The following is a 27,291-nucleotide window of genomic DNA, read 5'->3' as shown; positions in this document are numbered from 1 at the left end:
TATTGTGGATAGTTTTTTGAAAACATCCACTCCATGTGCAGCAGCAGTCAAAAAAGCAAACAGAATGTCGGGAATCATTAAGAAAGGGATAGATAATAAGACAGAAAATATCATATTGCCTCTATATAAATCCGTGGTACACCCACATCTGGACTACTGCGTGCTCTCATCTCAAAAAAGATATATTGTAATTGGAAAAGGTTCAGAAAAGGGCAACAAAAATGATTAGGGGTATGGAACGGCTTCTGTATGAGAAGAGATTAATAAGCCTGGGACTTTTCAGTTTGGAAATAGATGACTGAGGGGGGATATGATTGAGGTCTATAAAATCATGACTGGTATGGAGAAAGTAAATAAGGAAGTGTTATTTACTCCTTATAACACAAGATCTGGGGTCACCAAACGAAATTAATAGGCAGCAGGCTTAAAACAAACAAAAGTAAGTATTTCTTCACTCCAAGCACAGTCAACCTGTGGAACTCTTTGCCAGAGGATGTTGTGAAGGCCAAGTCTATAACAGAGTTCAAAAAAAGATCTAGATCAATTCATGGAAGATAGATCAATGGCTATTAGCCAGAAGCTGGGAATGAGCCACAGCAGATGGATCACTTGATTATTACCTGTTCTGTTCATTCCCTCTGGGGCACCTGGTATTGTCCACTGTCGACAGACAGGATACTGGGCAAGATGGACCTTTGGTCTTACCAGTATGGTCGTTCTTATGTTATGTTAATTGATTGCAGTGGAAGTTTTGCATATGCAAGGACTACCAAGTTCGGCTCAAGCCTATACCCAGGTGGTGGCAATTTAAGATACTGCTGATCTGTCCGCCTGCAGCTTTTTTGATTGATTGATTCAGCTTTCCTTTTGCGTGTGGATAGAGGTTGCTGAGGAGTTGGGAAACACATATTCTTTTGGCTGACTCTGCTCAGTTTGGTTTGCTCAGCCCCTGGAGTGTGCTGTGGTTGGAACATTACACTTAATGAATGGCCATAGTTTTAGTAAACACTTATTAAATAAAAAGGGCACCGATTCATTTTTAAAAGTTTTTTAAAAATCATTTTAGTCCATTTATAAATGGCACTTTAATAGTGCACTATGCAAAATATCTTTGGAATGATTCCTTATTACAATCTAACTTAAGAATATTGTTATATAGATTTTTAAGAAATAAGTGTTATATTTTGGAAAGCCCCAGTATTGTATTTGAGCCTGATCCAAAGCTCATCATAGTCAGTGGGAGATTTTCCATTCACTTCAGTGGGCTTTGGATCAGCCCCTTAGTGTCTCTTTGGATGATTTTTCATAAAGAGCTGGAGTAACTGGGGGTTTGAAACGCTCTGGACATGCATCATGTGCAGGCAGCTGCACACCTCCTTAAATTGCCTGCCCACCGACCTGAGTCGTGACCTAGATGGACCACCCTCTCTCGAAGTGAAATTCAGCCTTTGTGCTTGTTCAAGCACTGACCTGTTGCTTGTGTCAAATTACTGTATTTGTTAATGGTTTTGTGGGGTGGACTCTTGCACACTAGGGTTGGAGTTAACAGCACCCCACTATTTTTACAGCCTTGGTCTCCAATCTCAGATGCAGAAGGCCAGTCATTTTCTTATTAAAGCACTTGGTCCTCATTTGCTATTTTTAGTTTGTGTGTTATACTTTACAATGGTAAAACCGGAAGTTTTTCTGTAAATGGCCTATGTTGTCACAAAAAGAACTTGTATAATCAGATGTGGCTTTTTAAAAATCTAATTGCCTCCTAAACAAGTAAAAGTGAGAGAATGCGGAGTGAAAACAGGTTTCATGCCAGTGCTCACATTTAATGGTGTGCCATGATCTTTAAACAACATATATTCTACAGCATTATAGCATGCCACTGTTTCATGGAGTTAAATAATTTTCCACAGTCATGGTCTAGCTGTGCATTTTCAGTTTGGTACAAATTGCTCTCCTGTTAGGAAACCAATTGTCTTAGTATGCTGTCTTTTTTTTTTTAAACTGTGTTGTAATGAAGTTTCCTCATCCTCTGGGAAATTAGCAAGATGTGTACACAGAGCGATACAAATACAGGATTCTATTTCCTTCATGTTTTCATATTGCTGAGAACTTCTGTTAATATAAACAGTAGTTATGTGTAATGGGTAAAAAAATATAACAGTTATACAAACATGATGATATGTGATCATACTGTTGGAAATTCTGCAGATAGGGCATTTTAGGAATTTTTTTTTACATCTAAGTACTCCTTTTCTTTTTTTAAAAAGAAATACAGCACCTTATTGTAAATCTTATTGTAATGGCATAACTTTAGGTACTGTGACAAAGTTCCTCCTCTGCTTTGGTGGGTCCTGCGCTTTTTGGCGAATTTGCTCATCTCAGAGATTCACGGCAGCCCTCAGTTTGGCCACTTCTGCTAGAGGTTCAAACCTGCCGTTCACTCAGCTAATCTCATCACTGGCCAGCATCAGGGAAATGAGAACAATCTCCATAGTCTCTGTTGTCCCACCTAGTGGGTCAGGGACAGGCCAGATCCCTTTCCAAATTAGACCTTCCCTTCTGGTGTTGCTCACAGACCAGGTCAGCTCCTCCTGTGTCCGATCAGGAGTTGGGGGGAACCCAGGCTCGCCCTCTACACTGGGTTCCAGCCCAGGGCCCTGTGGATAGCAGCTGTCTACATCTCCTATATCAGCTGCGTGACAGCTACAGCTACAACTCCCTGGGCTACTTCCCCATCGCCTCCCCTCAGCACCTTCTTTATCCTCCCCGCAGGATCTTCCTCCTGAAGCCTGATCACGCTTGTACTCCTCAGTCTTCCAGCAGCACACCTTTTCACTCCTTGCACACCCTCCACTAATTGATGGGAAGTCCTTTTTAAACCAGATGTCCTGATTAGTCTGCCTGCCATAATTGATTCTAGTATGTTCTTAATTGGCTCCAGGTGCCTTGATTAGCTTGCCTGTCTTAGTTGGTTCTAGCAGGTTCCTGATTGCTCTAGTGCAGCCCCTGCCCTGGTCGCTCAGGGAAAAGAAAACTGTTTATCCAGTGGCCCATATATTTGCCTTCTACCAGGTACTCCTGGGTACCTTCTACTGCTGGTCTGGGTCTGTCACAGTACATTATTTTGAACTTGTCCTCAGAAGTAAAATTCAGACAAACCATACACGGAATGCCTTTTGCGTCATACACTACGTATGAGAAGTTTAGAATTACATTTTAAGGCAGCTCAAACTTCTAACATCCCTTTTTCTGCAATCAGCCAAAAGAAGAAAAATCACTCCAACAGCTTCCTGAATGGGAACTTCAGGAGCTGGGCACAATCCAAGGTAAGAGGTTGTCCAAACTATGGACTTACTGACGAGAACAATGGGGACATTCAATGAACCTGCACGCAACCATTTAAAATCCGATAAAAAGGAAACGCTGCTTTATACAATGCATAATTAAATGGTGGAACTCATTGTTACAAAGTGTCATCGAGGCAAAGAGCTTCATAGAATTCTGAAAAAGGCTGGATATCTAGATGGATGCTGAGAGCATCCACAATGACTTTAGGATACAAACTCTGATGTTTCAAGTCATAGGCATCCATTAACTGGGGGGGGGTCCGTGGGGGAGGGGGTTAGGAAGAATCTTAACCTATAGGCAAGTTATTCCCAGGTTGTTTGTTACTGGGTTTCTGTACCTTCTCCGAAGCGTCTGGTACTTGCTACTGTCTGGGTTAGGACAGTAAACTAGAGACGGTATGAAATTTCAACGGTGTTCTTCAAAGAGCAGACTGGTCACAGGGTGCCTTCTCGCCTCGTTTCCACCTGCTACATTTCATTAAAAGACAGCTGAAACTACATTATGTATTTTAATGCTATTTTTTCCATGCAAGGAATTACAGTATAATTTTCATAACACCATGGTATGATAGCAAACATTGTGCCATGTCTCATTAACCATAGTAAGGGCTGGATTCAATGCTGTCCAAGGATACCTTTTTAAAATAAATAAAATTGTCTTGGAGCCCCCCACCTCAAACCTTATTCACTCCCTGGTTTTAGGAACTTAAAATTTTAATCCCCCGTTCACCTTTACGGGTGATTCTTCTCCACTCACAAGCACTCAAGAGTCCTTGGGAATGTGAAACCACAAATACCTTTTAGCTGGAAAAAACATAATAGCCATATATTTACATGAGATTAAAAATTAGCAAAACCCAAAATCTGTATCCAGAGTATGACCAGCCCCATAGTCCCAGTTATTAATTATCTGTCTGGTAGAGTTCAGAACTCTTCTTCAAGCAGTCTCCATGTGCCTACAGCCTCACTTCTGAATCCATTTAAACATAGTGGTGGTCAAAACAGGCACCAAACAGCAGCTCCAGTCCAGCAATGCCCATGCCACCACTTTGTATTGGCACCCATGGGCCATATTCCAGCAATCTGTTGGTTGCTCTTTGCCCATCCCAATATAGGTCTTTCTAGTCCTGCGTCTCTAACTGGATTGTTAATATAGGAGAACATGAAACCATTTGATATTAAATCATGTATTTTACACAAGAACTGTCTCAGCACTTGGTGACTCAAAATAAGCATTTAAAGAAACAGGTAGATGTGGTTAAAGGTCAAAATTGTAAACTCCGAAAAGATTAAAAATAAACCATATTAAAAATTAGCATCCCTGCATCCATCTTGGACTTAGCGATTTTAAACGATTTTTTTTCACTTTCTCTTGATTATAGAACATATGATATTACTCTTCAAATCATGGTTTCAGGAATATTTCATTTCTGCCATATATTTGAATAGACTGAAACGTTTCAAATAGTCTTCTGTATTCCCCAAACTGCTATGTTCCTGTAACAAGCAAACAAGCAAGCAAGCAAACCAACAACAACAACGTACCTGTATTTTTCTATGAAAACACATGCCATGCAGTTGAGGGCACAATGGACCACTAAGCCTAAAAGTAGTAGGGATGAAATATATGGAGCAGTGTTAAAATTACTTTCTGCTAGGATAGGCAGAGACTGTGTTCTGCTGTTAATGGTAATGATGCAAAAGTCTTCTTTCTATTAGAGTAAAAAGATCCATAGTTCTTGCTACCATAGATTTTCAGTGGAATCACGGAATCATATCTGTATTTTCATGTAGTAACCCCCTGAGCATGTACAGTCTATGTTGCATTTTAATGTGGTTTATAAAGTGTGTGATTAGTTATTTGGCTTTAGGTCTACGTCCACATGTTCTACGCTGGCTGTTTTGTGGCACCTTTTGTCTCCTATGGAGATGGAGAATGGCTGGCCTTGACAGACAGGTTGCCTGACGGAATGGCTGCCCTGACAGACAGAATGCTCATGTTCAACACAAATAGGGCTACTTTTTTCCCTCTTAGTTACAGGAATATGAATCTAAGGTATGTTCAAGGGCAGAATTTGGCTCATGATGTGACCTTTCCTGGTGACATTGATTTATTATTGGGCTATTCCCCAAAGTCCTTATTCACTTTTCAGTGAAATTTTTCCTAAGTAATGACTTCAAGTTTAGACCCATTAGTTATTATTCTTATTATTTTATACAAAACCTCTCTATAGTACCATATCAATATTAGAGATTTGTGAAGGAAGCAGTGAAAACTGGATGATTGCGGAGATGAAAATCTTGGCCCCACATCCTCAATGCAATTTTGAAAAACCATTTGACAAGGTCTTGAGTCACACTTGAAACTGCAAGATTAACTTTCCGCTGAGATATTACCAAAAATACTTGATAATCCCAGGCAATTAGCTGAGTCTACAAATAAACTCTTAATCCTCCTGTCAAATGTACTTAATGTTGATTATTTTTGTGACGGGTTAGCCCTATTACTTTTGGATAAGATTATGTCCATTAGACAATCTACTACTGCAGGCAAATCCTAGGACGTTTATAATGATCTCTTGGGCAGTAATTCTAATGCAAATTCAGATTGTTTTTTAAAAAATGCTTACCCTCTAATGTTACTGATACTGAGTAGGGTGACCAGATAGCAACTGTGAAAAAACGGGACAGTGGGTGGAAGGTAATAGGCGCCTATATAAGAAAAAATCTCCAAAAACAGGACTGTCCCTTTAAAAATGGGACATCTGGTCACCCTAATACTGAGGAAAATGGCACATACAATGAGAAATGCAACTTCTACGTTGCCTACAGGAGTCATAGCTTTTTGTTTTATCTCTAGTCAAGTCTGTCTTGAATTCAGTTGTTCTCTGTTAAATGATATTGCAGAGGGTACCCGTTCAGCTAGATATTGAAGCATGTGACTAATTTTAATACTTGAATTCCAGCTACCGTGCCCAAGTAAACTGAGCCAGTGGGGCTATCTATGAGTTTAAAGTTAGGCATGTGCTTAATATATCTTGCTGAATTGAGATCTATGTGTTAAACCCAATGGTTAATTGTTCTGGTGTTTTGTTTAGTCCCAGTATTTAGTTTTGATTGTCCATTTACCAGAGATTCACACACAAACCCAAAGTGAAAACTGTAGCATAATTCTGTCTTTCAGTAGCCTTGTGATTAAAGCAAAACACTTTTTCTCTGAGGGAATTGTATACATTTAGTTTTCACTTATGGTGAAACTGCATCCTTGTAATCTCCAACACTCCTGTTTCTTAAAGGAGGAGGTCTGAAAAAAGGTGTTTTCATGGGCATCTTGGAAGAACATGACGGAGAAATGCTGTTGTGTGAGTGGAAACTAGAGCCACGGTATTCAAATTTGGTGTTTAAAGTTATTTGCCAAAAATCATATTTAGGCACTTAAATAGATGGCCTCATTTTCTTTAGAGCATCCATAACTCTAATTAATAAATAAATAAATAGAAGCCCTTTGGGTGTGCTTACGTGGCTGCCATGAACACCATCTCCCCCATGAAGAATGGGACTGAGACCACCACCATGTTTCATAAATGTCACTCAATTGAGTGGGAACCCATAGTTCAGAGTAGAGTTTGGCCTTTAGGTTGAGGACAGTGATGGAGCCTCAAATGATGCAACTATGGAGAAAGATGGAGTAGAGACCCTGAGACTGAGGTAGGAAGAAGTCACTCGTGACTTTGATGAGAGCAGTTTTGGCAGAGTGAATGGGTGGAAGTCAGGCTGGAGGATCTCCAGTGTGGCGTTGGAGAACAGGAATGGTTGTAAATAGGGAGTTTGTGTTTTGAGACAAAAGGAAGATGGAGATGGCATGGTGGTTGGGAAGTCAGGCAGGATCTAGGGTAGAGTTTCTGAGGATGGGGGAGATACAAGAATACTTGTACTTTGAGGGGAACTGGCCAGAAGAGAATGAGAAGGAAGTATGAGAATGGAGGAATTAGTAGCTGGAAGGAGATGAGCCAAGGGGCTGGTTGTAGCAGTTAGAGATAAACAAGCCTATGCAACAGTAACAGAAGGGGGAGGCCATGTTGGAATGGAGCGTTGCTGAAGAACAGGAGATAAGATGGTATTTCTTGTTTTTTTTCTCTGAAAAACTCAGGAAAGCCTTTTATGGAAAGGGACCCTGGGTTAGGACTGGGGGAGGATTTTGAGAGAGAGTCAAAGGTAGCTAATGGGCAAAGGAGTCAAAGAGAGTTGGGAAAGAGTGCTGTTAATGCAGAACTGCAGGAGGAGAAAACCTATTTGTAGTACAGGAGGCTGGTGCAGTCACAGGAGTTATTCTAGAGGCTTTAGGTTGCACAGGAATGGGGACAGTGGGTGTTTAATTATTGATTGTTCTTGGTGCAACCCCAAAGAACCTTTATGGTTTCTTTAATTAGTTTGTTCTCCATGTTCACTCAGTGCAGACAATGATATATGTCCTATATACCATCACTGTTCAGTACTGCCGGTCCAAGCATTCAAAAATCATGAGTCCGTCCCCAGTGAATAATGAGATTTAAAAAAGAAAGTACTTGTTATGTGCCGTTTGTTTTTTCAGTCCTTGGGGTACATTTGGCTGACGTTTTATATTTTCCTGCTCAACGATGAGGGCTAAGAATGGACTTTTAAAAAAAAAAAATTAAAGCTGATAAAGAGGACTCTTTTTTTTAAAGGTAAAATGGTTCATTTAGACCAGGTCAATTTGAATTGACATTAACACACTTTTTTCCCCCAGTTTTTCGTTTTGGTGAGAAAAACTGAAAAAAAAATCAGTTTCAGGTTGAAACAAATTGAATTTTGTTCAGATTTTTTTAGTGCGTCCACTGAACCAAAAACTCAGTTATTTCCTCAGGTCTACCCATAAGCTCTTTTACTTACGGGGACTATGAAAATGAACCTCAGCACTCTGCTGGTTGCTCAGTAGAGTCATAATACTGCTTTGGAATCCTCAACTGGAACGTGTCCCATATAGTGGGAAGTAATGTCCCCACTCTGCCCCCCGCACCCCCCATCCCCGAATTTAAGGTTGGAGAATAAAACTGAATTGGGATGAAGTTACACATATTTTATCTGGTTCCAGAGTAGCAGCCGTGTTCATCTGTATCCACAAAAAGAACAGGAGGACTTGTGGCACCTTAGAGACTAACAAATTTATTAGAGCATAAGCTTTCGTGGGCTACAGCCCACTTCATCGGATGCATAGAATGGAACATATAGTAAGAAGATATATATATATATATATATACATACAGATAAATTGGAAGTTGCCGTACAAACTGTGAGAGGCTAATTAGTTAAGATGAGCTATTATCAGCAGGAGAAAAAAAAACCTTTTGTAGTGATAATCAAGATGGCCCATTTAGACAGTTGACAAGAAGGTGTGAGGATACTTAACTTAGGGAAATAGATTCAATATGTGTAATGTCCCAGCCACTCCCAGTCTCTATTCAAACCCAAGTTAATGGTATCTAGTTTGCATATTAATTCAAGCTCAGCAGTTTCTCCTTGGAGTCTGTTTTTGAAGCTTTTCTATTGCAAAATTGCCACCCTTAAATCTTTTATTGAGTGGCCAGAGAGGTTGAAGTGTTCTCCTACCGGTTTTTGAATGTTATGAGTCAGATTTGTGTCCATTTATTCTTTTGCATAGAGATTGTCCGGTTTGGCCAATGTACATGGCAGAGGGGCATTTCTGGCACATGATGGCATATATCACATTGGTAGATGTGCAGGTGAACGAGCCCCTGATGGTGTGGCTAACGTGATTAGGTCCTATGATGGTGTCACTTGAATAAATATGTAGACACAATTGGCATCGGGCTTTGTTGCAAGGATAGGTTCCTGGGTTAGTTTTTTTGTTGTGTGGTGTGTGGTTGCTGGTGAGTATTTGCTTCAGGCTGGGGGGCTGTCTGTAAGCGAGGACTGGTCTGTCTCCCAAGATCTGTGAGAGTGAGGGATCATTTTTCAGGATAGGTTGTAAATCTGTGATGATGCGCTGGAGAGGTTTTAGTTGCGGCCTGAAGGTGACAGCTTGTGGCATTCTTTTAAGAGTGGAACTGTTCCCCAGCAATAGTCTACGCTGTTTACTATCCATCCCCCTCCTAGCACTTCCTAGAAGTGATGAATGTCACAAAACACTGCATCCGATGACGTGAGCTGTAGCTCACAAAAGCTTATGCTCAAATAAATTGGTTAGTCTCTAACGTGCCACCAGTACGCCTTTTCTTTTTACACAACACTGTGTATATGGGAGGTGAACAGAGTGGCTGCTAACTGTCATGCTGCTAATGCCTGCAAGGAAAGAAAGCAGTAAGGACCAAAAGTGGGAGTGGGGGGGGGAGAAAGGAGGTAGAAGTGAGAGAGTTCTCCCTTTTGAGAGTTAAGCATCTGAGTCCATCTGAAAAGTAAGAATTTGCTTGGGTGCTATAAATAATCAGCTATTTAATGCACCGAAACATCTTACAGCTCCACAAAGAGAGGTAATAGACCGTGTTTGTTGTGTAGAACACCTTGTGCAAATTTGGCATGTTCCTGGCTGGTAATTTAGAGGCACTGTTTATTCCGAGGGCTTTTATCAGATGTTAGGGAGTGTAAGGAGACCCATCAAAGTGTATCTCTACTCCACTTAAATGGTTTAATTTGAGCTCTGGAGCCGAGGGCTTAATTCAAAAGTTTAGAATTTATAAGAGATTTAATCAAAAAAGATTAAATAAATCCTAGCTACATTTTGCTTTCCAGTAAGTTGTATGATCTATAATTAGTCTATTAAAAAGCCTAATTAGTCCAAGTGTCTCATTTCAATTAAATATCTTTTGTGATAAGACTGTTCTGATGTAGCCTACTGTATGCTGCGCTGTAAAATTGTGTATCTTGATTCGTTACGGGAAAGCTTGTGAAGTGTTCAGACTCTGGGTAATCAGGATTTAGATTCAACCTTTGTAACCCTGTCCTGCAGTGAAATTATGTAGTAATACTTTCAAATGAGCACATATTGTAGAGCTTTATAGGCCTAAAAATCTCAAAAGCCTGTGTGGTAAAGTGCCCCAGGACAGAAGTTAGTGAGAGTCAAAGGCCAACGCTGTGTGACACAGTCCATGATTTAAACCTGCCTGAAGAAACCTCTAAAGAAGCATGACATAAAGGTTTTTCTGTTTGAGGCTTTTCATTCCACCTGTTGCCCTATGACCCACCTCCAACGAAACAGAGACGAGCTCTTCCCTTCCTGGCAACTGGTACTTTTCTCTGTTCAAAATGAAGTCACTTTTCTTATATTTCTATTTTTTTTCCATTTTACCAAGCTAAGTATCGAGATATAAGGAGCATTAGCCTAAGAGGAATACAGTTCCTTTATTTCTTGTGTACGTGTAGGTATATTATACAGGATGATGCTCAAGAAAAAGATCAGCCATTTACTTTATCAAATGTTCCTTAACCATAGGTTAAACCAGACTACACAAACCTTTCCAAATATTTTAGATTATAATATTTAAATTGGGATGCATGGAATCTGAAGGTCTAATAATAAACCTGCCCTTTTGTCTAAATGGGTATGTAATCGGCACACATCTAACTTCATTGTTTAACAGCATATGCCCACATTTATTTGGCTACAATTATACCATTTTTTTCCAATTAAAATTTAGTTTCAGAATTCCCAGTGAGTATTCCAGGCAACAAAAAATAAATAAAGGAAGAAAGCAAAATAATCACCTACACATTTTAACATAAATCTTTAACATTCCATGTTCAATGCAAATGAAATTCCCTCGGCATAATGCACATGTTTAACTCAAATGGACAACCCCAGAAGTAGAGTTTCTCTAACATATGGTCTCTGGAGATCTGCCCGGTTACATGATGCTGACTCTCCTTGCTTCTAGCTGTCAAATCCCATTATACATATTTACATATCCACAATCCTATTTTTCCATGTAATCAATGGCAGTAGCTGCCCCACTGACTGTAAGTGGGAGGGAAGGTGGTCTGCATGAGTGGTAATGGGAGGTGTACACAGGACAGTCTTTTTGCAAATAAAAGGCCTTATTCTGCCACACTTACTCACACTGAGCAGTCCCTTACTCTTTGACTGTCCCAGGGATTTCAGCACATTTTATTTATTGTGGTCACAACAAATAAATAAAATGTAAACAACAAAACCAAAAAATACACATGTCTAAGAGAAAATTTCAGGGAAGCGCAAGAGGGGAAAAAAGGTGGTCACAATGGGCCAGTACTGGACAGAGGGCACAACATATGCATGGCTGGTGGGCTTGTGTCAGAAGATTATTTTGTACAGGCCAAACTAAAGCCCCAAGTTGAGTTTGTCAAAATGGGCTTTCACAATTTTGTGTAACTCACATCCATACAGTGTGGCACTCTCACCTGGATCTACAAAAGGACTTAAACATAGTATGTGGAGTTGGGTGTGCCCAGAGCATGCCTACTGGATTGAACCCCATAGTCAACATAGGCGTCACCCTGCCTCTCTCTTGCTGGTTTGAGGATTGCGCTGGAGTTTAGATGTGAGGTAGGCAGCTGTAGGTCTACTTTAGGCAGCAGTATCCATGCCCAGAGAGGCAGAAACATAGGGTGCTAATGGGACTTCTACAGTGAAAATTTAGGCACCAAGTGACTTTAGGTGGCATCTGAGCAGGGGTTTTGTGGATTGCAGTGGTGCGAAAAACTAGCACTTAAGCAACTAAATCTGGGTTTTATGTGCCTAAGTCCCTTTATGGATCTGGATTTCCATTCCCTCCTAGTGATGGTTGAGCTGCAGATAGAGGTTGATAAACCTGCTACAGTCTTGTCTAACAGAAGTGGGTCAGGCAGTCACAGCTCATGCTTTAAAATCCAGAGGTCCTGGGTTGGGTCCCCATTCCTGATGACCCATACTGGGATTTATTACTACTGCAAAATCTGTCTTGAGCACAGGCCCATGGAGAACATCCAAGCATGTTATTCCTCCCAGGAACAAGACTAAGCTGTGTGAGATTTGGAGTGGCCAGCTCGGACAGTTATGTGCTAAAATCCTCTCACTGTGTTCCATAACCCACAGCCTATCCCCAAATGAACCTCTTTATGGCATTACTCTGGAGGACTCAGTGGTTAAATAGGAAATCAGAGTGGAGTATAACAACGGTGCTGCACTGGGACAGCTGTCTTTCTGCATATGCATGAATTTTGTTCCAGCTACTGTACTAAAGTATTAGTTGAACCACAGTGTGGTTCGGTTTGGTTGATTAAAAGTGTTATGCAAGTGTCACAGACCTGGTACAGCCCCCCGGCTGGACACTCGCCAAAGGGGGTGGTGTTTGGACTAGAGCTGGGTGAATTATTTTTTTGTTTGTTTGTTTTTTTGTTCAGACAGCCAGGGCCATAGCCATGGGTGGGCCTGCCTGGGCCTTAGCTCCCACTCAAATCTGAGCCTGTGTGAATGCCAAGTTTAAGTATATTTATATATATTTAACAACAAACAGGCTTGTTTGTTTATTTATTTATTTATTTTATTAAGCCATGCATCCTGAAGGTGGGTACTCAGGTTTTGGATGTTGCCCATCCACCATAAGTTGGAGCCCACCCACATTTCCATTCCTAGTTATGCTACTGTGGAGAGCAAACTGAAAACTCAGGAAAAAAATATTAGGGTCAGTTACAAAAACCTTCAGAATTTGTCAACAGATCAGAAAAGTCCATTTCGTTGTAGTCCGCATCAGAAAACTCTGCGTGTGTGTCCATGTGCCCTAGTGGGCACTTGCTTGGGATGTGGGAGACCCAGGTTTGAAACCCTACTCTGGAGGAGGGTCTTGTCCCCTCCTCTGTGCCCCCGCCCGTGATCAGCCTAACCACCAGGCTATAGGCTGTTCTGGGGTGGGTGCCTCTCATTCTCTCCCATTGAAGCTCCCCTTTGTATATATACCTAAATATGCACTGGGCCAAGTAGAAGAAGTGAGACTGACTCTCTAGCCTGGTGATGAAGGGACTTTCCTGGTCAGTAGGAAGTGTGGATTCATATCTTCTCTCTGACTGACTTAGAGGGGGGATTTGACTCCACATCTCGAACCTCCCCAGTGCGTGCCTTCATCAGCAGGCTGGGGACCCAGTGAATAGTTAAATATGTATAAAAATGGAACAACTTCAATAGGAGAAACTGAGAGTAGACTAGCCAAAAGCTTGATGGTTAGGGCACTCACCGGACAGAGAGAGAACCTGAGTTCAACTCCCTGCTTCAGAGTGGGAATTCAAATGTGTGTTTTCTACATATCAACCTTTTGCCCTGGGGCCAGAGTACCTGCCTATCTCATGTCCATACTCTCTCTTTTTTTACTTTTCTGAAGCTGATCAGAACAAATTGGGTCAAATTCAATAATAGTTTCCACATGATGGAAACTACATTTTTTTGTTGAATAAACTATTCATCTGAAAAAATTCTCTCAGCACTGGTTTGGAGCCATGTGCTTCTAAATGCTCCAGGGTCCAGTCACAGGTATTGGCATCTTTGACACAATTCCTGGGCACACACCTGTCTCTCTGTCTGGTACCACTTGTAGGGAATAGACTGCCCTCAGCCCACAGGACCAGTACTGACTCCTCAAACACTTCGTCCACAGACTTTCACCCCCCATGAGTACTCTATGGTTTAGCCTTTCAGGGACGTGATAGTTGAAGCAAGCAATGCACAGACTTGCAGAGGAATTTCTAAACCAATCACACTTTCCTCACAGACAAATCACATGAGATACACAAATCTAGGCAAAATAATAAACAGTTGTACACGGTTTCTTCACTCAAAGTCCTCACCGCTCTTGAACATTCTTTGGGTTTTAGTCAGTGCCTTTCACGGGTCCTGGGTCCCCTTCTGGACCCCACTCCTCCAGCTCAGTTTCTCTTCCTGGTTACGGCTCTGACTAATCTATCTTGTGACTCATGCTTCTAGCTCCCCTTTGCTTATTCAGGTCTGGTAGTCAAAAGGTGAGCATGGACCTTTTTAAGAGCAGCTCTTAACACCCTTTTTTCCCCCTTCTGTTTTGCTGGAGGTTTTCCACTGCTCCAACCCCACCCCCTGCAGACAACCTGGGGAGCCGTCCCATTGGTCTAAGGTGCTTCTACCTGAATGAAAGATCATTCAGGTGAATGACCCTTCCTTTTTTCTGTAGCACCTACCTAGCCCAGGTTGGGGATTGTACATGACACAAACCATGTTAGCAAATTGCTTATTCAGTACACACTGAGGCATTCAACAATAGAGCAATTTTGTAAAATCAACCAGAATTCATAACTTTTAAATAGACAAATTTCCCAAATTGTCACAGCAAGGATCATGTTTATCCCTTTTATCAAATGGCATCTTGTCTATTCTCCATTCTCCAGAGTGGAGGGATGCACTAGGTATAAGTTTAACCAGAATTCGCATGACAACTTAGCTATTTTGCTACTATTTTTGGATGTAGAATGTTTCTTTGTACAGCTGTGATATGGTACCAGCAATAAATCATTAAAAAAGTAGGGAAAAGTCCAACAAAAGTGGGCCTTCTTTAAAATTACAAAAGTTAAAGTGTTTTGAAATTAAACTCGCCAGTGACACATTATTATAAATTACCCCCACCAAAGGTTGGTTTGTTATCATATCGTATGAGATTGAGAATAACTTTTATAAATACTTAGCTGGCCACAAGGAATGCATGGCTAGGCCAACATATGGTATATATCGTTTAGGAGTAAAGAATGTTTACTACTTTATTTGAAGACAATTTGTTATAGGATGTCATAACAGCCTCTTTAAGCATGCAGTAAATTAAAACAAAGTTTGATGTATAAGGGTTGAAAAAAAGCACACAAGGATATTGTGACATTCCCCAGGTGTTATCTGGGCTGGTGATCTGCTAGGTCACTCAAATCCTTGACTCTGGGAGCCAGTCTTACCCTGCTCTGCTGTGAAAACCCCCACTCCTGGGCTGTTCACGCACAGCCTCTGGCATGTAAGGTGCTTGGATTGTGCAACCAAATGACACTAGCCAATATCTCTGATCCCAGACACAACCTAGAAACCTCCATCTTGCAGTGTCCAGTTATGCTCACTGAATGCTACAAGCTTATATGCTGTGACGGATCCAGACCAGTGAGGTACAGGAGTCTGGTAGAAAGCAAATATACTGGCCACTGGATAAACAGTTTTATGTTCCCTGAGTGACCAGAGCAGGGGCTGCCCTAGAGTAATCAGGAACCTGCTAGAACCAATTAAGACAGGCAAGCTAATCAAGACACCTGGAGCCAATTAAGAACTTTCTAGAATCGATTATGGCAGGCAGGCTAATCTGGACATCTGGTTTAAAAAGGACCCCCCCTCAGTTAGTAGGAGGGCATGCAAGGAGTGAAGGTATGCTGCTGGAGGACTGAGGAGTACAAGTGTGATCAGGCTTCAGCAGGAAGATCCTACAGTGAGGATAAAGAAGGTGCCGGGGGGAGGCGATGGGGAAGTAGCCCAGGGAGTTGTAGCTGTCACGCAGCTGATACAGGGAACATTGTAGACAGCTGCTATCCACAGGGCCCTGGGCTGGAACCCCATGCAGAGGGTGGACCCGGGTTCCCGCCATCTCCCTAACTCCTTATCAGACACAGGAGGAGTTGTCCTGGTCTCTGAGAAACACCAGAAGGGAAGCCCTAAATTGGAAAGGGATCTGGCCTGTCCCCGACCCACTAGGTGGGGCACAGAGACTGCGGGGATTGTTCTCTGTTCCCCCCCATGCTGGCCAGTAATGAGGTTAGCTGAGTGGACAGCAGGTTTGAGCCACTAGCAAAAGTGGCCAAACTGAGGGCTGCTGTGAACCTCTGTGGCAAGCAAATCCACCAATAAGCGCAGGACCCACCAGGGCAGAGGAGGAACTTTGTCACAATGCATTCATCAGTTTAACAAAGAAATAGATACATACCAGGCTTGTTATCCCAAGGGGAGTCTCTGACACGCTTCAAACCAAATGCACTGCTTCAGGTAGAATAAACAAATAGATTTATTAACTATAAAGATAGATTTTAAATTTATAAGTCAAAGCATAACAAGGCGGATTTGGTCAAATGAAATAAAAGTAAAACACATTCTAAGCTGATTTTAACACTTTCAGTGCCCTTACAAACTTAGATGCTTCTCACCACAGGTTGGCTGGTTGCCCTTCAGCCAGGCTCCCTCTTTGATCAGCGCTTCAGTTGCTTGGTGGTGATGTCTGTAGATGGAGGCAGAAGAGAGAGGAAGAGCATGGCAAACGTCTCTCCCTTTTATCCTGTTCTTTCTTCCCTCTTGGCTTTGCCGCCCGCCTTCAGAGTCAGCTGAGCATTACCTCATCGCAGTCCGAAACTGACCAAAGGAAGGGGGATGACTCACTCGGGAGTCCAACAGATCCTTTGTTATTGCCTAGGCCGGTGTCCTTTGTTCCTGTGAGGCTGGGCTGGATTTGTCTCATACATGCCCTGATGAGGTGTGAACTGCCCCTATGCTTTTGGGGAGTTTTTGCCTGGGCTTGCTTTAAGCCATGAGGACACGTTTTCAGCCTCATAACTATATACGTGAAATTACAACCTATAACATTACTATAACAACAATTACTATAACATTACCATAACAATGCTCAGTACATCATGAGCCTTCTGAAAACACCCAACATGACAAACTTTGCATTGGATATCGCACAATCATATTCTAAGGAAGAACATGGGGGTGTAGGGTGTTCCCACGAGGTGTAGAACGTGACAGATATATTTTTCATTAACAAGAAAGTACTTCATATGCAGAGTGTATTTTTGACATATGCCAAAGTTCTTTGGTGTAAATCTAGAGTGACCATACTATAGTTACACCAGTGAAACTGGGTACAGAATTTGACTCTCAGTATCTCTTTTGACAGCATTAACAGACCCCCAGCTCAGCTAAGTGGATGTTAATGTTGTTGCCTCCATTAGAGTTACTCTTGGACCAGATTCTCTGCTGTCCTGCACCTTTGTGGTCAGTTATATCAATGCAAAGTGGGTAAATCACTTTCATGCTGATTTACTTGTGCTTTACCTTGCACGTAATTGACTGTATGAGGTGTAATTGACTGTATGAGGTGTAGGGCAATGGGGAATCTGGCTCATCACTGTTATTTGGTATTATGAAACATTTATATAGTATGAGCTCCAAGAGACCTGAGTCATGTTGGGATCCCACTCTGCTAGGTACTGTATAAAAAGTAGTGCATTGTTGTTATTAAATGATAGTTCTTGTACCTAATAGCTTATTTTTCATCACCATATGACTATTTTGCAATGTATGGGTGCATCCTGAAGTCCTTGCACAGCCTTTAGTCAGGCAAAACTCCTATTGAGTAAGGACTGAACCCTGTGTAAATTATGATACCCAGCAGTTGTTACCTGTTAAAGATAAAGTATCCCACCAAGATATCTATAAAAATCTTCAGGATTAAAATTAGGAGAACACTGCAGGCCTGATTGTGGCTGCACAAGGTGGGGAAGGAAAGCTCCCTGTATGTTCTTGTGTTGGGGCATGTAACAGGCTGGCAGGGTTTGCCTGAAACCTCACCCTGTTGGCAGGTGTTCTTTCTGTTGAGAAAGGGATGAGGAGATTCTATTGGCTTTCTAGAGAGAGGATCTAGGCTGTGGGCTGAGTAATCTGAGGGAGGAACAGCCAGTCTTGAAGAGAAGGTGTGAGCTGAACGTTATCATCGTACTGTAATTTTTGTTGCTCAGAATTTGAAACTACAGGAAGGGAGTAAGTTCAGACTGTATAAATACAGTCTACACATGATGTAGAGGTGGCTGGGCAAAGTGCCTAGGTGCTCGTTATGATCACAGTACTTGCATGCAAAGACTGCCCAAGTCAAACACTTACCCAGGTACTAGGCTCCAAAAGTGGGTGGTGAGGGTTAGGAGTGTCGCCCTGTTTCCCACTCCTGCCCACACCAGCCAGGAGAAGGGTGCAAGGGGAAAGGAGAGTGTAAAACATAAGAGGGTGTTGCAGGGATATTGTGGCCCAAAGCCCTCCTATCACCGTCAGAGGCACTGGGCTTCTTGAGTCTGTGTGTGCCTTTACAGCAGTCTAGCCCCATATTTTGCACTGAGCAGTTGAGTACCTCAGGACCTTTCCAAGCTTAAGCAGAGGGTAGCTAACATAAGAACTACAGCTGAGACCTTTTGACTTAACCCCAGAAGGGCAATAAACAATAAAATTACTGAACCAGTCAGTATATGGGAGGGAAAAAAAAAAGAGACAGAGAAGAAATCATCCTGTAATTTAATCTTTGTAAATCTAAAACCAGAGTTGGCTTACTCAAATATAGTACAGGCATATCAGGAAAAACTCAGAAACAGATATTATGTTTCACATGGTGTTATTGAGTCTGCTCAAAAGATTTAGTAAATTGAGTGCGTCCCAGGGAAGGGTGTAGTGCACTTCAAATTAGATGTTCTGTAAAAGGTGTCTTGTGTCATTTCAGTGTGGCCAGGATTTTCAAAGATAGCTAGTAATTTTGCCTTGATTTTTGAGTACCTACTTTGTGTCATTGAAATGGGCCTGATTGTTAGAGGTTGGGTGCTGAGCCCTTACTGAAATCTAGGCCACTTTAAGGTGTAGCAAATTGGATACCCAAGTTCACTAATCTTGGTTAAAAGACATAAAGGACCAAATGCTGGTGTTATGTCCATGAAAGGTCAGATTGCCTACATGAATGGCCAAGTAAACTAAAGGTGAAATTCTGCACTGGGATCCACTGAACTTAATTGGAAAATGAATATCAGAGGGCAGAATCTACTTCTAATCAGAGTATAGTCCAAAGGAGAGCAGAGATTTAAATTCATGACAATTTGGGATGGGGAAAAAGGGGAGGGGGAAAATTTTGTCTCAATTTAAAAAAAAAAAAAAAAGATGCCCAAACATTCCTGATGAATAATGCTGAGCAAATAAGCTGTCCAAAAAATCAGAAAATAATTGTTTTGGATTGAAATGAAAATAACATTTTTCAAAAAACGGTGTGAACAAAAAAAGTTAAAAAAAATATCTGGGGTTGAGTGAAAAGTTTGGGGGGCTTTGTGTGTGGGGGGGTTTGTTTTGTTTTGTTCTTTTTTTTACAAAATTGAAATTTTTGTTTCATTTCTGACTATTTTAAAATGTTTTTGATTTTTAATAAAATTAAAGGAAAGTTTGAAATGAAAAGTCAATTTGAACCAACAAATTAAGTTTTGTTTCAAAACATTTAGGTTTTCTTGGATTTTTTCTTTTTTTTGGTTTTTTAGTGTCTCCTGCTCTCTCTCCCTCCCCCCCCCCCCAACTAAAACAATTTGGCAAAACAGACATAATTTGGTAAAACATTTTGCTATTGCCGATGCTGCATTTTTTGCTGGGGAAAAAAGTTGTGGTCCCAATCCAGCAGAGCACTTAAGCATATGCTTCACATCATTGCGACTGCTCACGTGCTTAAAGTTCAGCGCATGCTGAAGCACATGCCTAGGCCTAAATGCCAATTTGATGGGGATGGGCAGAATCTAGAATTGTGTGCCAAAGTTTGAAAAAAGCCTTTGGAGTTCCTTAAGAATCGCTAGCTATTTATGTTGCATGGTACAAGTCATATAATTGAGTCAGACTTAAAGAGCACTTTTAATCTCCCAAGGAATTTGTCTATCTGTTTAGTTCCTATACAGTGGCCAGTACTGCAGTATATGAGAGCCTTCATTCTAATGATAGGCAGTGAAATGATCCCTGCTTAAATGGAATGTCTTCAGGTGGATGAAGTGAATATGTATTTGTGTGTGGATGTCTCATGTTGACTCTACATCTCACAGGTACCTCTGCCATGAGCCATGGGCAGGTTGCATGATTAATCTATCCCAATGCACATTGTGTGCCCCTTTCTAAGTCCAAGTCTGCCAACCACATGATGAGCTCAACACACCTGTGCAAACTCCTAGATGACTGCACTAATATTGAAAACAGCATCTTCTAATAACTGGAAATTGATTTTAATCAGGACAAAGAGTCCACTTGGATAGCCTGACTCTCCAGATACTGTTCAGAACTAAATAACCGATGAATAATCTGTTCTCTTTATATACAGATTTTTTTCCAGTTCCACTGTCATCCTGTTTTTAAATGTTTGATCTTTATGGACATTTGAAGCACATGTATAATTTGCAAGTTGACAATCTGTTTTAGTTTCCTAATTATTTTCAGATGCTTGAAAATGAAATACATTTAAAATCATAAGTTTTCAAAGAAAGAAACACAGTGCTTCAAAGTGGGAGAACACCCCGAGGTATGATTAAAAGTATTGGATTAAGTAATGCAGGCTGTCATTCTTTTACTCCCTTTTATTATTCTTGGCTTATTTAAAAGATCTTCATCCAGATTTGTCTTTTACAAATTCATACTAGAAGTGGATTATGCAGTTAAGACAAAACAGATACATCTTCTCATTTTCTGATGTTCATTTTTTCTAATCTTCCAATGTTATTCTAGGGCTATGGTTTATTTTACTCTGAATAGTTAAGTCAATTTAAATGGCCAGAGTGTAGCATAATTCAGGGAGGCGATTTAAAATGATTTGAGTCGGGTGTGTGCTAAAAGCAACGTCGGAATTGTCTGTGGAGGATTGAAAGGTTTTCATTGATAAATGATTGTGATACCAGCTGGCAGATTGCTGAATACAAGGAGGCTAGCATGGGATGTGGAATCTGTGCTGCGGAGAACAATTAGGAAAGTCCCTGCCTTGACTATGACAGTGTTGCTGCCCCTCACAATTTTATCATAAATCTTATGGTATCTGGTGCTTTTCTTAAAGCCCCAGCTCCTGGAGTCATGCTGTTATGAGACATCTCAGCTTTCATTTAAAAAAAGGGGGGGGGGTTTCTAGCCCTGATGGTTGCAGTGAGGGGTTCGAAAAATGTGAACCATAAAGGCTCAAACATCAGGTGGTAAATAAAAAGAACCCTACATTTATTCATTTAAAAACCTCATGATTTTTAAGGCAACCTCATGTTTCTTGATGGGCCTGACTCATGATTTTTGAATTCTTGTGGTTGGGAATACTGTTCTTGAATCCTGGCTGGGATGATTTAGTTGGGGATTGGTCCTGCTTTGAGCAGGGGGTTGGACTAGATGACTTCCTGAGGTCCCTTCCAACCCTGATATTCTATGATTCTATGGGTATAGTGCTTTGGGACTGATCTAGCACCCATTGAAGTCAATGGGAGCCTTCCCATTGGCTTCAAATGCATTGCTTCAGGATAGGGTTGCCAGGCGTCCGGTTTTCGACTGGAACCCTGGCAGCTCTGGTCGATGGCGCAGTGGGGGCCTAGGGTTAAGGCAGGCTTTCTGCCTGCCCTAGCTCCACATGGCTCCCTGAAATGGCTGCCAGGTCTCTGCAGCCCTTAGACAAGTGGGAGGCCAGGGAGGCTCTATGTACTTCCCCCACCCAGAGGGCCGGCTTCGCAGCTCCCATTGGCTGGGAATTGCGAGCAATGGGAGCTGCGAGGGCTGCTCCTGTGGGCGCAAGGGAAGTGTGAGCAGCCTCCCTGGCTGCCCATGCATCCAGGGGCTGCAGGGACCTGGTAGCCACTTTCTGGGAGCCATGGTAAGTGCTGCCAGGCCCCTGCACCCTGAACCCCCTTCCGCATCCCAACCCCCTGGCCCGGCCCGGAGTCCCCTCCCACACCCAAACTCCCTCACGGAGCCCGCACCCTCCCCAACACCCTGCCCCAGCTGCCTCCTTCACCCCAAACCCCTCATCCCCGGTCCCACCCCAGAGCGCACACCCCCAGCTGGAGCCTTCACCCCCCTCCCCATGCTCCAGCCCTCTGCCTCAGCCCAGAGCCCTCTCCTGCACCCTGAACCCCTCATTTCTGGCCCCACCCAGAGCCCACACCCCCAGCCAGAGCCCTCATCCCTCCCACGCCCCAACTCCCTGCCCCAGCCCGGTGAAAGTGAGTGAGGGAGAGAGCAAGCGACGAAGGGAGGGGGGATGGAGCGAGCAGGTGTGGGGCCCTGGAGAAGCGCAGGACAGGGATGGGGCAGAGGTGTTCCGTTTTGTGCAATTTGAAAGTTGGTAAGCCTACCTCAGGACCCAGTGAATAGCAGAGAGATGTGTGCTTGTGAGGGCAGAGGGATTTCTCAGTTCCGATTCCAGCTTATACATGGGCTACCTTTGGTGGTCTTGGGCAAACTTTCTACCTCAGTTTTACCATCTCTAAAATGGAGGGGATAATACCTGCCTCTCAGAAGTGGTGTGAACATTAAATTGGTTAGGGCAAAGTCCTGCTGTTCGCTCCTCTCCTGAGAAGCTGCAGTGCTAAAGCAGCCCAGGGGAAGCATCCTGCGAATTGTGTAGAAAAGGGGCAGGCAGCAAGTCTTCCGGGAGCACTGTGGGGTGATGTTGTCCAGCATCCTAACCTGTTGACGTGCTTCCCCATTGCCTGTTGCTGGAAACTGGCAGATGCCTTGAGGATAGTGTTGGGGGCTTGCCCATACTCCAGACTCATTTGGTCTTCAGAGTAACAGCCGTGTTAGTCTGTATTCGCAAAAAGAAAAGGAGGACTTGTGGCACCTTAGAGACCAACCAATTTATTTGAGCATGAGCTTTCGTGAGCTACAGCTCACTTCATCGGATGCATACCGTGGAAACAAGTCTGCTGCAGTTTCCACGGTATGCATCCGATGAAGTGAGCTGTAGCTCACGAAAGCTCATACTCAAATAAATTGTCTAGTCTCTAAGGTGCCACAAGTCCTCCTTTTCATTTGGTCTTGCTGCTTTGGTGTCTGGAGAGCTTCTGCCTGCACTAGCCCCTCATGCCTAGTGAGCAATTAAGGCAGGATGCTGCCTGGGTTCTGTGCATGCATGCTAGGGGTGTGAACAGGCCTCTGTGACCTTGGATAAATGACCAAAATTAAACCCACATGAGGAAATTCAAAGTGCTGGTTGACAGTCTCTACATCCTGCTGTGATCTTGAGCCTCGTTAAACTTGTTGAATTCAGCTTGCTTAAATAGTAGTACATACTAGTAATCCTGGGTCATCCCATAAACTCTATAAAGCTAGTATGCAGCAAAGAGGGGACTGGATATCTCAGAAGATTTATAAATGGGCTCTTGATACTTTAGGTCAAATTTAGCCCTGGTCAGTTGTGGATGAAAAATCACTTTTCTCTCTAGCTGTTCATTGGGCTACTGTCCATGAAATAATTTGTAGTCTCACTAGATTCTGGAAGAACAGCTTCCATATCGGCACCAAAAAATCACCATTGCAACTGGCCACCAAATTTTCAGACTGGCACCTCAGGTGTGCCCACAAAATTTGCACTGACACCCTTCACACAGAACCACACATTTGTGCCTTCAAAACAGGTCGTGGAAATCTGAATTTTAAAAAACGGAATATTCACAGAAGTTAATTTGTATGTAACAACTTATCTTGCATGTGCAAATGCTTATTTATGAACAAATGGGAGAGCTGCGTGCACTGGGTATGCAAACAACTGTGATGGGTACAGCATGAGTCACCACTAACCTTTGTGAATTTGCCTTAAAGGATGCATTGCCAGTAGACCATACTCCATTCCTTATGGGAGTGAGGAAAGCTAAATCAACAACCATTCTTTTTCCTAGCTTGGCATAAATATTGCCATTTTTTCAGCAAGGTACAGTAAAAGGAATCTCATGTGGGTGGAACTGCAGATATTCGTTATACATTTGAATGTTTGTATGCTTTCTAGAAGACTAGGATTCTGAAGCCAGATCATGCAGTGAGTTGGAGAAGCTTTCTGCTTTTTTTCAGTATTCGCATTAAAGCCAAGAATGATCATCCCCAGCCCCAGTGCTGCAGATTTCTGAAGTGTTATTAGCCTTTTTAATTTCAAACTTTTGACTAGCCTCCAAAAATTGAAATGATTCTAAAACCTTTCTATCATATGTATCATATTAGCACAGGTTTTATTTTTGATATTCAATCAAATAAAGAGAACCAGCCCATGTTCAGCAAGGTTTATTTGAAAAAAACAGAAACTAAGCTTTTGTGATTTGTGCTGTTGGCATGAATTCAGTGTTGAACCCACCCATTACACATGTTGTCAAAACCCTCACAAAATTCCAAATGTGTCTGGTTTTAGTTTTACAAAAGAAGGCTTTTGTTTTGTAGCTTCGTTCCACTGCAAGATAAAGGCTGAGACAAGAAGCAGCATTTTTAACCTGGAGAGGCTTTTTAATTTGCCTTGTGCATTTTTTATTGTGTTGGCACATCCCTGTGCCTGTGTTTATTTAGAGCCTCTAAGCAAACATTTCTTTTGTCCTCTGATGTTATCTTCATTTAGTTCCTCTTCTTCTCTCTGAGGTAGTACATTTCCCCACTGCATCTTCTCCTCCAGTCAGGAGGCTCAAAGGGCCTCTGTTGAGGCCACTGGCAAACCATACTATTCCACTAATGGGCCACCAGAGGGAAGCACTGTAAGAGTGATGGAGTGTTTTGTCCTCTTGGAGAAAGAACAGGAATTTTGCAATACACTAAGAAGAGCAGAGGTCCCGAGTAGAGCTGTGCAAATAGTTAAATTGTTTTGTTCAGTGGCTGAACCAAAAAAAATTTAAAACTTATTTTTTAGTTGAACGAAACATTTAGTTTGACCCGAAATAATTTTTTTTAAAATTTTTAAAAATAAAATGGAAGTTAAAATTTTGAGGCATTGAAACTTTTCATTTTGAAAATGTCAAAGAAAAAAGCTTTAGCTTTTTTTGGAATTTTTTCTTCAGCTAAAACAGCCTGGAGAATTTCACATGAATTCATTAAATGTTTTGGTCAACTCGAAAATGCATTTCTTGGTGAAAAAAGCTTAATCTGAAAACTCACCTAGCTATAGTCCTGAAGCTACTCTGTCAAGTCTTGCTCTCCCATACTTCCCTGTGCAATCATGAAAAGATGAGGATCTCAAGTGTGTGTGTGCGCACACGTGTTTGTTTAGAGTGAATGAGGATTGTAGTCTTCTGCTTTGTTGCCAGGATTTTATCATATATTTTACAGTCATTTATTATTAATATCCTTTTTTAAAATGTGAGACTAATGTGGCAATATCTGGAAAACACTGGAAACTACTGTTCATGCAGACACTTTCATTTGTTCAGTTAGTGATGTAAAGGTCCATTTATATCTCTCCACCACTAAGAGGAGCAAAGCATATTCAACAGCCAACATGTCAAGCTTAGGAAAAAGAAAAGGCTTTGGACTCGCTGAAGGAGGTCTGTGTCATTTAAATTCTCTGTATATCACAAAGTGCAGAAAGCATTCAATTGTTCTGCCTCGTGACAGAAATTTAAAGACCTCAGATGCCCTATGATATAACTCAAGAAAAACCAACACTGAGCTGGTCCACACAGCATATTAACTAAAAACTGTATTTCACCATCTGGTAAATTTATACCATTCATTCTTTTTTTGCCATCTTCAGATTTACTATTGCAAAAACTGCACAGATCATCATGTTTATACCATATATTATGTGTAGCTAATTCTTCCATATTCTGGACAAATAGCCATGGAAATAATAAGGCAATGGGCTACATCAGCCACCACAAGTGAAAATGTCAGCATCTGTCCAGAGACACTCTTGGCAGGCAAAAGGTATCACTTTTTTTCTGATTATGGTGCTTGAAGGTTCCTGAGCTCTTCCCCAAGGCTCTCCTCCCCCCAGCCTCCTTTTGTTCTGTGCATGCAACAGTTCTATTCTATTCCTTATTCTGCACCCATCAATATTATATCTGAGGAATTTTTTAACAGCAGGAATTTTAGAGGTCCTGCAGGCCAAATTTAGGCTGCTAGGTAAGAGTTTATAGTCCAGGACCTCCATGGTAGCATTCTCTGAAATGCTTCCAGTTCCATGTGCATGGCCAGTTAGATGGGCAGAACTGCTGGGTCTCAATGCATGGATGAGATGATGGTGTTCAGAGGAGGGATTCAGGTTTATTAGAAACTAAGGAAGGATGGGTCCCACCTAAAACAAAATGGAAGCAGATTGCTGGTATGTAAGATTAAATAGGTCATAGAGAAGTTTTTAAACTAAAGGCTGGGGGAAAGCCGACAGGTTGGGAGGACACAGTGTTCAGACAGAGACATCCCTTAGGGGAGGATCTATGAACAGGGATTCTCTATATCAGTGGTTCTCAAACTTTTGTATTGGTGACCCCTTTCACACAGCAAGCCTGTGAGTGCAATCTTCCTTATAAATTAAAAAAAACTTTAAAAAATATTTAACACTATTATAAATGCTGAAGGCGAAGCAGGGTTTGGGGTGGAGGCTGACAGCTCTCAACTCCCCAAGTAATAACCTTGTGACTCCCTGAGGGTTCATGACCCCCAATTTGAGAACCCCTGCTCTATATCCTAGTAAAGAGAAGATAGAATTTGACAAAGTACACATAGGAACTGAAGAGAAACAGTCAAATGAAAAATAGTCCCATTCAATTACATCCCATGAAGGCAGACAACTAAATATTGACAAATTTTATAAGTACTTGTATACAAATACTAGAAGTCTAAATACTAAGATGGGTGAACTTGAGTGTCTGGTGTTAAATGAGGATTTAGATTTCATAGGTATTTCAGAAACTTGGTGGAATGATGACAGTCAGTGAGACACGGTAATACCAGGATACAAAATACAGAGGAATGACAGAGAAGGTCATGCTGGTGACGGAGTCAAATATAATAATCTTAAATGAATCAAACTGTACCATAGAACTTCTGTGGAAAGAAATTCCCTGCTTGAATAACAAGATTCTAGCAGCAGGAATATACTACCGACCACCTGGCCTGAATAGTGACAGTATTTGTGTAAAGATCAGGGAGATTAGAGAGGCTACAAAATCAGAAAATTCAATAATAATGGGGGATTTCAACTATCCCCAT

General features: G+C 41.8%; 1 protein-coding gene and 1 long non-coding RNA gene across 3 annotated transcripts in view; one reads left to right on the top strand and one right to left on the bottom strand.

Annotated features, from left to right (window-relative positions):
* The window catches only part of CCBE1 (collagen and calcium binding EGF domains 1), a 228,529-nt gene that overhangs the window by 46,842 nt on the left and 154,396 nt on the right, over positions 1-27,291 (top strand). The window lies entirely within an intron of this gene.
* Positions 1,862-16,791, bottom strand: LOC311521421. Its single transcript, XR_014711897.1, has 3 exons — positions 16,518-16,791; positions 16,301-16,353; positions 1,862-2,109 (listed from the first exon to the last, which is right to left on the bottom strand). It is a non-coding gene; the product is annotated as an uncharacterized lncRNA (long non-coding RNA).

This window comes from Lepidochelys olivacea (assembly GCF_965140295.1).
Source record: "Lepidochelys olivacea isolate rLepOli2 genome assembly, chromosome: 5".
In the NCBI taxonomy this organism is placed as follows: domain Eukaryota; kingdom Metazoa; phylum Chordata; order Testudines; family Cheloniidae; genus Lepidochelys; species Lepidochelys olivacea.
This window is presented reverse-complemented; position numbering and strand designations above follow the sequence as displayed.